Source organism: Camponotus vicinus, unplaced genomic scaffold (genome assembly GCF_025532165.1).
Source record: "Camponotus vicinus isolate PSW18456_S1 unplaced genomic scaffold, iyCamVici1.0 SCAF_6, whole genome shotgun sequence".
Lineage (NCBI taxonomy): Eukaryota > Metazoa > Arthropoda > Insecta > Hymenoptera > Formicidae > Camponotus > Camponotus vicinus.
Window position 1 is genome coordinate 1737165 of NW_028141978.1, and position 13217 is coordinate 1750381.

General features: G+C 40.4%; 1 protein-coding gene across 1 annotated transcript in view; it reads left to right on the forward strand.

Moving 5' to 3' along the window:
• The first annotated feature begins 676 nt into the window (after positions 1-676).
• The window catches only part of LOC145973901 (uncharacterized), a 163597-nt gene continuing 151056 nt past the window's right edge, over positions 677-13217 (forward strand). The window contains exon 1 of the mRNA XM_083103562.1: positions 677-756. The gene's annotated coding sequence lies outside the window, so the exon portion shown is untranslated. The remainder of the gene's footprint in view (positions 757-13217) is intronic.

The window sequence follows — 13217 nt, forward strand, 5'->3', positions numbered from 1 at the left end:
TTTCCGATAGCCTCGATAATCAGCGGAGACATGGCGAGTTACTAATGATTGAGAAGCTATCGTTTGTAGCTGAAGCATCGCATCTTGCGGACGATTCCGGCATTTTTGGCGATTATCGCTCCTTTATTTCATTTCATCTCTCGTCACGTTTCTATATTCTAGTTCAAAATTTCGCACGAGTTTTATCAGAATCCCAACTTGGAGCATGAAACTTCAATAAAAGCAAAGCTATGGTATCCATCTAAATCTTTGAAGAAAATTAAATGTACCTCGAACATTCTGCGCCACGTATGCGTTTCTTACAAGTAATATTTCTGCACGTCACGTCATGATCACTCGTAACATGCATACCTGTATTATAAATAATATCTCTGGAGCAAGAGAGAGGGAGGGAAGAAGAGAGAGAAAAGGAGCCGTTACCTGTCAGATCGAGAGACAAATCGGGTCGCGAGATAATTGCGATTTCCGTTTTCATTCGGCATTCGCCGTTTCTTCTCCCTTCTCTACCACCCTCGCTTCTTTCTCCTTTCATTTTGCGAATTCCGCGTCCGGAGTATTTCATTACATCCGCGCCAGGCTGGGAACGAAGCTCGCCGGTGTAATTGAATTTTTCAGTCACTTCAGCCTTTGGCAGAAACGTGATTCATTAGTAGTGCAAACGGCGGTGGAAAATTAGGACGGGCGTGCAAGGTAAACGAACGAACGAACGAACAAACGAACAATCGAACGAACCAAGGACGTGAGTACGTGGATTAGGTAAGTAAGTTCTGATTTCGTGTCCCGCGACTGCCCGAGAGATCATATTTCGCGCGGATTTTCCGCCGCGTTATTTCCATCATCTTTTTTCGCAACTCGCCTGGCGTACTTCACTCTGGTGGCGTATTTAATGATTATTTAGTTATCGGATTTTATATCGCGAGAAATTACGTTTAAGATGCCGTAATTTAACGAGATCTCGCTCTTCATGCATCTATCAACTGATTGTATCGCGCCGCTGATTTAAAGTAATTAAGAGTAAGGGAAGTTGATTAAGTAACATGGAACATGCAAATTTATAAAATAATTCGGCAATAAATTTAATGAATCTGTTTTTCTTACAATATCTCCATTAGTTATCGATTGGTGAGCCGGCTTGAAGCTCTAACTTGAGCATTTTTTAATTTTTATTATTATTTTTGTTCCGCAATTTTCCTTCATTCTTATACATTTGCGAAATCGCCGCAAGTGCATCGATCCGTATCTTTAGAAACGCGATACACTTGGACATGCTCCAAAGTCTCTGCTTCTCGTTCTTACGTCTCTAAATTTACACATTCAGAGGTCGTCGCATCGTGTCTGGAGAATCAACACGAGAACACGAGTACGCGTGGCGTGGAGGCGCCTACAGTTATCTCTAATCGTTTTAGGAAATTGCATCGCAAATTTCATTTTCGCAACGCGCGAGGGTGTTAGGTATGTACAGAGTTTCCCGCGTACGCTACTCGTGTATGTACGCGTCACTCGAAAAAGCAAACAGATGAAGCAGATATGTCGTAGTCTTGCGAAATTTTAACAAACGTCAAAAGAGACTTTCTCTCAATGAAACGTGATTAGAATACAAGTTACAAAGGATGCTGTTTATTTCATTATGTATATATATGTATGTGTGTTATCAAAGAGTTTAATTGTCATTGAATTATAGAAGGATTAGAGAAGGCTAGAGAATCAAATTTCGGGATAAACAAGAAATAGAATAAATAATAGGAAATGAAATATTACTTTTTATCTATCTCGAAATCAAAGGTATTTAATTATCAAAAATTAAGAAAATTGCAACCAATTAAATTTACGTTAATGCCCAGAATTAGAAATCTTTCAGTCAAAACGAGATGCACGACACTTAAGAGATGTCACTGATGTTTCAGAGTTGCAGTTGTTCTTTTTTAACTTTGAAACGTACGAATGAACAATTGGATTAACATGCCAATCGAAAACTATAACGAGTGAAATTTTCCTTTAGTGAGTTATATCAAACAGCAATAAAAACAAATTAATTTAAAGTTACGCGTAATGAATAATAATTTTGTAGCATCCTATGCACCGTCGATCCGGCAGTTTAATTATTATTTAACGAACGACAGGTCGATGAATGAGAGAAAACGGATCATGTGTGCAGCGTTAAATTACACTGTGATCATCAATGTGTGCATTCAGAAGAGACAACAGTTGAATAGCGATTGAATTGCTATCGAATCTCGATTCGTTGAATCTAGAAATACATGTCAATAACATTCAATTGCTGTACGATCGTTCTTCCCGTTGAATGCGCTCAATCGTTGAACTTTGGAACTTAACGAACTTACGAACGCGATGTATCTTATTCATCGGTTTGCAGTCGATCCGCAAGAATACGAGGATAATCGAGGCAGACGCGCGTAAATACCTAGGAAGGATAGAGACGATGAGAGAATAGGAGATGACAAGCCATCGCGAATCTCGACAGAAACCCGTCTTCCTGCCTTAAGACTCCTACTTTTTCGCAACCATCAATGTATCCGCGAAAACGAATTATATATTATTATTATAGCGTATTGTGTATTACACGCGCGAATATATAGAGACTGTACAAATTCGTGTATATATATGCGCGAGGGAAACGCGAAATAGGTCGTTAAGTAATTTAATAAATCGTAAGGAATACTTCGCATAAGTAATTTTAGGTAGATCTCTTGGATTGTGTGCGACCCACATACGTGAACATTGGCGATCAGAGACACAGTTGTGTGATTTTTGCGTTATTATCGATTTTACAGTTCGGTTTTATATAAAAGATGTTTTTGGAGCAGTAATTGGTAGAGTAAAATTCCGCTTTTATTTATTTCTATAATTGTTTCGGCAACAAAATGTTCTTTTTCGCGTGTTATTCGACAAGATCCGACAAACATACGAGTTCGAATGGTCTATCATAATTCTGTTAATTATTGGTAATGCATGAAAAAGTGAGAGACAGTAAACCCGATAACATTTTGGTGCCAATCAGCAAAATCAGAACAATAATCTTTCCGTCAGCAATGTATAACCGGAAATTTGGTGTACCAATATTTGCTGCAATAACAATTTGTGCGCGCGAAATGTATTGCGATTAATTCTAGATATTTCGTGACATTACAGGCATAATGCGCTGTATGGGACATGTCGAATCTGTTTTCGAAAGCTAATCGATTTGAACGAGATGTCTCACTTTGGAAAATTGTTTACTAATATCTTTCTCTTTAACACTCGGGAAATTAAATTTGCTTTAAAATTAGGGCATGACATGTTGTATTTCGCATTCTGAACGATTACAAATTATTCGGTTAATATGTGATTCTGATTTATTGTTGCATTATAATGAATTTTTATACAATTATTGCATCAACGATAAATCTGATTAATTATGTAATTATACATGATCGAATTTTAAAAAGAGAAAGATGTACTGTCGAGAAAAATCGTCGCGTAAATGTACGAAATTGTGGGTCACAATCGCAAAACGCTCAATGAAACAAGCACTTATTATCAGAAGCTCAAAGAGTTCCACGAAGCACTCTTATGCACTGAGCGATTTCGGGGTGAAGTAACTTTTCCGAAGGAAACACAGGGACGAAGAGAGTGGTTGTCTTAATGATAAATTGACATTTTGCCTTCGCGTTCGGCGAGCACTATTTATGAATATTATTACTCGATGGAAATCGATGTCTTCTGCGAGGTATTTTCCGTCAAGAAAAAACCGCGCGAGAAGAAAGCTGAAGAAAAGAAAGAAATCACGAAAAATCTACTCGCAGAGAAATTTATGGATAAAAGAAATCGTGCAATCTCATTATTTGTATGTATCATAATAGGAACTTTTCATCGCGACAATATTATTGCTTTATTTTGCATTATTGATTGGTGTTTTTATTAGTAACTTCGTCATTCAGATATAAATCGATAGAGCAATTTATGTAATTCTATCACATTGAGAACTAAGCATATAATTTGAAATAGTTTCGATTTGAATATTCTTCTTATAAAGTGTTAAATTTTTTCCCTTCGATATTTTTTGCCCTGTTTTAACTAAACAGAAAAATAATATATTATTTCGACTACTCTTTTAGTTTTACGCCATTGCACCATCAAATCTGTACAATGTATCACAATAAAAGACTAATGAAGTTATTCGTAAACGCGCAAACTTTTGTCGCGTGAAAGTATACGAAAATTCGGCATAAACGTGTAAAAACGTTTCTTGTCTTTTTCGTCATTTTTATACTGACGCGATTTTTTAATGGAATCAATCATCAATCATATTGCGGCAAGTCGCGATTTGATAAAATATTAATCACCGTGTAAACAAATAATTGAGAAGAACTCTTAATATGAAACGATTAATCGCAAATAAAAGAAAAAGAAATAAAAATATATCGTTACACTCAAGTTTTATAGCGTTTGCAAAAATCATTGATTAATCTGAACTTCCCTGGATTCACGAATTTGTTTCGTGGCGTGCGAATAAATTTGCATTGTTCGTGAAAGTTTAACTCCCCTTCCGGCACGCATGCACGAGATCATATCTCGTGCCGAATAAATAATGCCATGGGCAAAACGTTACGTCGACAGTGCGTGCCAACGCAGTAATTATTATAGTGTAAATTTTTGTTACATTGGTGTCTTATAGAGAGCTGTAATTCGTGCGATGAGTATCCACGACATTTTCGCACGAGGGAGGAATGCGACGCTGAGAAAAGAGAGAAAATTTACTAAATATATATAAAAGAAAGGAAACAATTGGAATTTCATTTTGTTGCGTGAGAAAAATCAGCATTACACGCGAGTGAAAGAGCTGAGTATTTATATTTTTATAATTAATGAAAATTAATATTTAAATATGAATAAATTTTCATATAAATAATATTGTATTTATAAAACACTTTTCTCTCTATTTTAAATATTAATACATATTTATATCAATATATTAAAAATCTTTTCTTCTCTGTTCTCGTTAATAATTTCAATCGAATAAAAATTCATTTTTCATTCTTATCGATATCTAAAGTATAACGACTATTGCTTTATTCTTAAAAAAACTTAATAAAAATTTCTATTTATATATCATTGTATTGTGAAGAATGATAGAATTTGTCCGCGATAAAATTATAAAGCAGCGATAAAAGGTTGCAGCGTGTCATTCCTCGCTTGTTCTGAGGGCGTCTTCGAATTAAGAGCGTCTTTAAGCGTCGAGCTTTCCGCGACGATCCTCATCTCTGAGACCGCGAACTCTCGAGCGTTCGAGGACGCAGGTCGATCCTTCAACGAGGCGAGGCGTTCGATTAAGGCGGAGTGATTTAGCAGAGAATTATTATCGCATGTCTTCCTGTGAGTACCCTTCGACTTTATGAGACTCTTTTGTGTACGGCCGCGCCAATTATGTCGGAGAACTTTCGAAGGATCGTGTCTTTAGCGGCGGCGGATCGCGTCAACGATGTCGAAACGTCGACAAAGCGATTCCTCTTTTCCCATCGTCGCGAGAGAAGCTTGTTCTCGTCTGTATGCCTTCGCCCTTTTGCAAACGCGGTTACGCGGTATTCGCGATTGCGACGCCAAGTGAAGTGCACACTTCGATGAGAAGAGTAATTGATTGATGGACGCGTGTCGTGCGAGACTCCGATTTAGACGTCAACGAAACATTGCAAGTCGATGAAAAAAAGTGAATTATATATTTTCCTGAAAGTCATCGAAGCGAATCGTCGTGGAAATAATCGTGATTCTGGAAGATGAATTACTGCAAAAGTGGCAAGAAAAAGAAGAAACATTTGCTTGATTTAGTTTGTTCATTTCTTGTCATTCGTACGAAGATCTGTGTTTAAGATGAGTTCCATCGTATGATCTCAATCGGATGACAGGAAGACGCCCTATTGAATGTGAAAGTAGTTTAAATGTTGATCTAACTTGGAAGACATATTTACTTAACCGTTGATTTACTTACGCTTCCTCGGAACTTCGAATTGAACTGTACTTCGCTTTGCAAGTAAGTAAATTACCTATTTCGCCACAGGAGAGAAGACGAAACATAATATTCCGCCAAGTTCGGTACAAAGGTTACTTGGAACAGTCACAACAATTTCAAGCGATTAACTCTTTCCCGGAGGAAATAATGAGGCTAGAGGACAACGTGGGAAAGGAGAAACTGGATTTGCTTTAATTCAAATAGAAAACTTCCATTCGTGAGATTGAGTTTAAACAGTCGGGAATATAATCAGCTTCGTGACACGGGAGAGGAACAATCGCGATCTTGCGAGGAGAAAATTATGGATTCTTCGTCCGACTTGGGCGTCTCTCTCGCCGCATCTCTCATCACTCATCCACTGGAGCGCGTCTGGAGCCAAGATGTGAAAGGGAAGCGTTGGAATTCGCGCAGCAACGCGGCTTCTTCTTCCTCTTTCTCTTTCGTATCGTCGTCGCGCGACGTTCCTCGTCTCACTTTCGCCGATCGTTCTCTGCAGCTTCTGCACCGACATGCTCGGGACGATCAGTAATGGTGTAACCAGTAATGGTGCCGCTCTAGAAAATAATCGAAGAACTCGACCAAATGCCACAGACTGCCGAAATAGGAAGTAAACGACTTTCTTTTGTATCGCCGATCACAGGGCGCAAATCATCAACGGGCGGGCGGGCAAAGAGGAGAGGCCCAGAACTGTTGAATCTGACGCAGCGGCTACACAAGTATTTCGACCAAGACACCAACTGCCTATATAATCTCGAGGATACCATCGCTTCGTAACAACGCGACGGAGTTGCGTCGTGAAAACAGCGGGGGAGCAACGCCTTTTCCGCGTGATTCCGCTTATCTCGTCGGGTCTTCTCTCTCTTCTGCCCTTCCTCGTCTGCGTTTCCTCGGCGGAAGATCGTCGAGGAAACGCCTACGTAGCTGCAGGAATATTTCTTTGAGCGAAACGACGCGTTCTATCGTATTTGCTCTCTGTTTATCTCCGTCAACATCGATGACACTCGAGTAGTTTTCCCTCGAAATTTCACGAGGGAGCGACGGTTCTCATCGTCAGTCGTCAAAGACGAGGGAGGCCGTCAAAGACATTCCCGCGAACGTTACCCGCGGCGAATTTGTTCGACGACGTCGTCATTAGACGATCGGAGAGGATTCTCAGCACGGAAGAAATACGCCCAGGACGTCGCTCGATTACATTTCCCAGAGGAACTTGCAGGGATTTTTTCCAACAGAGTTTCTCCCCTGAATCCCCGAGGAGCGTGCATATATATGTTGTATAGGGAAGGGAGATAAATGTAAACGAACGCGACGCGGTCGGGCGGATTGAATTATAATCGGGGGCTCGCCCGCGACAACCACCGTTGTCGGTTGTGGTTGTCGGCACAAAGCCGTCGAAAAACCGCGAGCGAAACAACTGGCCGGCCCGGAAAGACAATGGGACTTTCTCGATTTCCTCTTTCCCCTTTTTTTAGAAGCCGCGCGAAAATACGTCAGCCCGACGACGACGTCCATCGATATGGCGCCGAAATATCGAGGTGGCGAGGTAGATTTTGCTGTGTTTTTTTTCCCCTGAATAAAACACGTCTGCCCGCCACACATTTTCGCCGCCGCGAATGCACGCGACAAACGAGGACAATCTTGTTATGCGCGTGAGCTACGGCAGTCGCTATAAATTGTCGATATAATGATCGCTAACCTTAATATAACTATCACCGTTGTTGCACTGTTACTGTTATTCGATTGTCGTCGCGTCGTCGTCGTCGGCTTTCGACGTTTCGTAACACGTTCGACAAGGGGTGCAAACAGGCGCGGTCCTTTCGTTGTTTGCGTTTTAATTCGCAGCTTTGTGCGTGGTTGTATGTGTGTGTAATGTTAGTCGGGATTTATCAAATTCCAGCACAGCTATCAACGAGGGGGAAATTCGTCAATCGCATGGATGCTTTTTAAAACACGGGAAACAGTTGATCTCTTTGCTGCGCGTATAACGAATTCCATTCGTTACTATTGCGCTGAGCGCGAGAGTGTATTAATGCAACGAATGTGTACGCGTGGATGCGTTTAATCTTCGATATTTAGTTTAATGCATCCTGAATGTATATCGAAACGAATTATCTGTCAAAATCATACGCACGAAATGCTGAAAAGAGTTCGTTTACTTTGCGTATTTGCCGGGAGTTTTTAGACATAGTGTAAGTAAACCGAGCATCGAGCATGAGAGATTCTAAGGAATAGGCAAAAAGAGATAAACGATAGCTGGACGTTCCGTCTTTCTCTAATTAAGGAGGTAGCTAGCTAAACAGTTAATTGTTCGATCATATGAATATGTCAAATTTCTATTCTGCTATAAGTCACCGCTAATAATATCACTGCACAAGCGCGAATAGAGAGAAAGAACACCTCCAGTTATCTCCTCTTCTTTTATCTAGATTTTAAATTAAAGCATTGTAAGCATAGAAAATACTCGGTCTATACTATGTCTATAAACCTGATCGTAGATACATCTAATGATCGAGGCAACGGAAGGGCCGAGCGTGTGTGATGTTTTCTTTTTTTGCGCGATCAAAGGAGAGGAAGAAGCTTAACGATTCATGCGATTTAATTGGAATTTTCTCGACGGTTACGTAATGTTAAGATTCATGAGAATCATCGATAACGCGTTGATGGGATGTCTGCGATCGACGTGTGCGCAAAACACGATTAGCGATTATAGAGTTTAATGTTATCGAGACACCACACATGGTCGCCGAGTGGACACATTTCCGGGGACTAAACGGGAGACACACTCGAAGTCCCTTCGAACGGATTTAATCGAAATCTTTGCTCAACGTTGTATATGTGTTACTTAAAAATAAAATAAAAGTTATATTCTCTGTAATCAAGAGAGAGAGAGAGAGAGAGAGAGAGAGAGAGAGAGAGAGAGAGAGAGAGAGAGAGAGAGAGAGAAAGAGAGAGAGAGAACGAGAGTGAAAGAATTAATTGTTGTCGTCGCAAAACGACAGTCCGCAAACGTAACGGATGTATAAATAGATCGTATAAATAGGTAAACATTTAATCACACGAGTGCGCGGGAGGACCGTGAGGAACACTGTTATCACTTTATCGGCCCTTTGTCGCGTAATGTTGACCCGTTTGTAAATTACGCGCGACATCGATACGCGATACGTACGATACGCGTTCTTGAAGAAGAAGCTTGAGAAAGGAGGATGGAAATAGTAGATAGCTAAATGTAAGAATAGTGTGATAACGAGATACATTAATAATTATAATAAATGAACGATGATATACACATATAAGTGATCGATTGTAACGACGGTAGAAAAAACGATAATACTATAATAATAAGAATAATAAATGCATAGTAATAATAGTGATAAATAGTAATAATAATAACAATAATAATAATAATAATAATAATAATAATAATAATAATAATAATAATAACAATAATACTAATAATAATAACGAGATACTCGTAATGAAAATAACGATAACGTTAAATAACAATATTAATAATAACTCTCACCTTTAGAGTATATCGAGTGCTACTTAATTAACTCACTCAGAAGAAAATATTACGGCACACACAAACACACGCAAACACAACTGTTAATAATTACTATATAAATGACTATTAATAAAGAAAGAGGAACTCTCTCTCGTGTAAAACTGACAGTATTGTTAAGACAATCAGACTCTTATTGCTCCGGCCACACCAAGCAGGGCCATCCATTGAATATTTGTTGTCGAGTTCGTCGTCACGGCCGCCATCGTGGCGGGTGAATGACGGAAAGAGCACGGAAGAATAAGTGAAACTATCACTCCCTCCCCCCTTTTTCTACTCGTCCCCGAAAGCCAAACGCAGGAGGAAGAAGAGCGCGGAAGCGGTGGCGGAGAGTGGGCCTCTGAGAAGTCAGACAGGAATAAGTGGAAAGGGACGAAACAGGCCGGACAGGCCGGACAATGTCTTCGACGCAGTCCTGTTTTCACTTCGCGCCATTCATTCCTCGCATCGAACACGCGAGCGAATGCAAGACGAAGGATCGCATGACTAATCGGAAGCCCATGTGAAGAGAAGCGGAAGTAAGTGCATTGAGTGTGTGCCGCGGGACACCTTTTTGTAACGCCTCACATTTTCTACGATTAAACGAAAAAAAAAAGAAGAAGAGGAAGAGAGAGAGAGAGGAAGGAGAGAGTTTAAAGAAAAGCGCGTAAAAAGGCCGGGGAAGATTATCGCCATCGTATTTTGCGGCGAATATCTCTCGCGGCGCCAGTGATTTTTCTCGCGCTCGCCCGGGAATGATTGACGGCGCCGCCGACAGTTTCAGTTCTTCGCGGTCCACTCTCGGCAGCGTGATTCGCGCTGCGAGAGTGCCAAAGGGACGCGGGAAAACGGATATGCACGCGCATATTTCGCATCGCACGTACACACCCACATACACGCATCACACGCCTACAAATAGAAGCGTCGTCGCAGTTTCGCGCGCTTTCTCTCCGAATCGCGTTAAGAGATTAATTATAATTTCAATAGTTCCTTTTCATAAAATTATTAGCAGCTTTAACAGATGGCATCTCGAAAAAAGTCATTGAAAGATATCATGCTTTAATTAATTATTTATTTAAAAATGTTTAAGAAATGTAAAGATGATAAAAATGAAAGAGCGCTAAATGGAAGATGAAATTGAAATTTTTCGGAGTATAATTGAGAGAGAGCGTACGATTCCTGATACATCGCATACACATAATATACACGTAATAGAAATCTGCAAAAATTAAGGCACCGAGAACTCGATGACACGTAGAGACGATAAGATGGATATTTTTCAGCGAGAATAGCTGGGGCGAAGATCGAAAATGCTTCCAGCGAGGATAGAGGTGGCGGACATAGACAATTTCCTAATAGACCGTCGCCGTTCGCAGAATATTATGTCGCCATCTCTATGCGTTTTCGAGCGGATTACCGGAGACGACGTTTCGCGTTGATCAGCGATTCTCATTCGGTCGTGTCACGTCGCCTTCTCTCTTTACGTTAGAGAATGTTGGATTTCGCGGCGGAGCCGACGTGATTTTGGGGCCGAAGGGATATTTTCGCGTAATGCCGTCGATCGTTCGACATTTTTTACGACATAGAACGCGCATAGATGTATGTGTCCTCTTTCAATTCTGGTATATTCTACGCGTATATACATATACCGCAAAAGGAAGAGGAATCCTCCCTCGTCGCGTAATGCTTTTCGTTTGGACGGAGGGCTTCTGTAAACCAAAACTAAGCGGAGGGGAAAGAACGGCGCGCTTTTTTAGAATCGATATCTCGATCGGCGGATCCCGATACGAGGAGATTCCGTCGTAATTACGTCCGCGAATTTTGCTAGCGGGAAAGCGAACGGTTTCTTTTCAGCTAGTGGTAATCTCGGACTAATACCTGCTTTTAATGGAGAGAAAAAGGAAGATATCGATATAACTGTAGGAGTGAACGCTAAATGAGATGCGAACACTTATCGAAGACTGCGAGAAATCTCTCTTTATTCCTAGGTATAAATATTCCTCGCGGTTTATGTTTCCTTTTTTTGTCTCACCCCGATATATCCGCGCATTTTTCACAGGTACGAAAAATACAATATATTGTACATCTCGAAATGGAAGCGGATTTTAGTTCTATTGATGCACGCATCTCACCCTTGCTAGTCACGTTACAATCGTTACAAACGCAGCCTCCTTCTTGGCGACTATTTTGTTGTATAATATAAGCGAAGGAAAGCATTTTGCTCCTTTTACGTTTAGCGATAATTTAGGAACGAAAAAGTTGCGACGGGATGAGTAATGCGAAAACTTTCTTCGAGAATCAGCGAACCTCGATAACATTATCCCGTCGGTGTCTCGTATGAAAGGGTGTGTTAGTGGCGTCGCTGGTATGGGAGGTCAGTTTTAAACTCCCCTTCGGGCCCTTCCGATCGAAACTCCGATGCGCTTCCGTTTTTCCTTTCCTCTCCGCGTATCTTCGCGTTCCTTCATTCATTCATCCCCTTTTTTTTCATTAGCAATCTCGATGAGCGAATCGTGTCGCTCGGGAGGCGATTATGACGATTACGACGTCGCGTTAATTAAAGGTAACGAGGTAACAAGTGTCTAAGGGGAATTAAGAATAAAACGCAGATAAGCGCATGTTATATACGTATAAACGGACATAGCCGTACACACAAAGCGTACACACGCTGCGCACCATTACACGCATCGAACAAACCTACATCATATTACACATACACGCACACATGCGCATACACACGCGCGGCCATACATGAGCTACATAAACGCATAATACACGAGGAAGAAAAGAAAAAAAAGTAACGTAACGAGCGTTTTGTTATATCCGTAAAAAAAAAAAAACGTAGGCGAGAAACGTGTGTTATAAGAGAACGTATCGAATCTACAGTTAAATGTTTACGATAAAATTACGGGTAATTAAGAAAATTCTAGATTTTTTCTAACTAATCGAATCGTACGGCGGACTCGTGCCAATCCTCTAGATTTACGACCTAAAACGAGATATACAAATGAAGATGAAGCTGTTATCCTACATTAAGTCGGCTTGAAATATATTTCATTACATGTATTTATCGTACAAGAGTGTGTTGCGTTCTACGTGCGTGCGTGAGCGCGTACGGCGCGTGTGCCCGTCAAGAAACACACACGTGTGTGAGAGTGATCCGTATGCGCGTGCGTGAGATTCGTGCCTGTGCCTGCGTATGCATCCCCGTGTTTGCGTGTGCGAGAGCGAGCGAGAATGAGAGAGTACGCGAGACGTCGAAATGAAGAAGAGAGAGACGTGCGTGCAAAGGAATAATTTATTAAGTAAATTGTAACGCGCATGTGAAAAAAAAATACACGCGACAGTGGCAAGAGCAGCGAAAAGAATCGTCAAGACGGCATCGCATCTCATTCACTTAATTTATTTTACACTCACAAATGTTTATAATATTTATTTGCGTGACGAAATTCAGATACTGTAAATAAGATATTTGGTTGTTTTTATTTCTAAAGCAATGATATATTTTATTGTTAATTAAACGAGTTGAAATATACGACAAAAGTATAATTGTGGAATTCTTGTATATGTTCGCCGTTATTCTATATTCGATGGCGAAAAACATCCATCGAAAAAACATTTTAGGACATTTCGTGATGGACTTATATCGTTGCTATTTTTTCAGCTACATATATC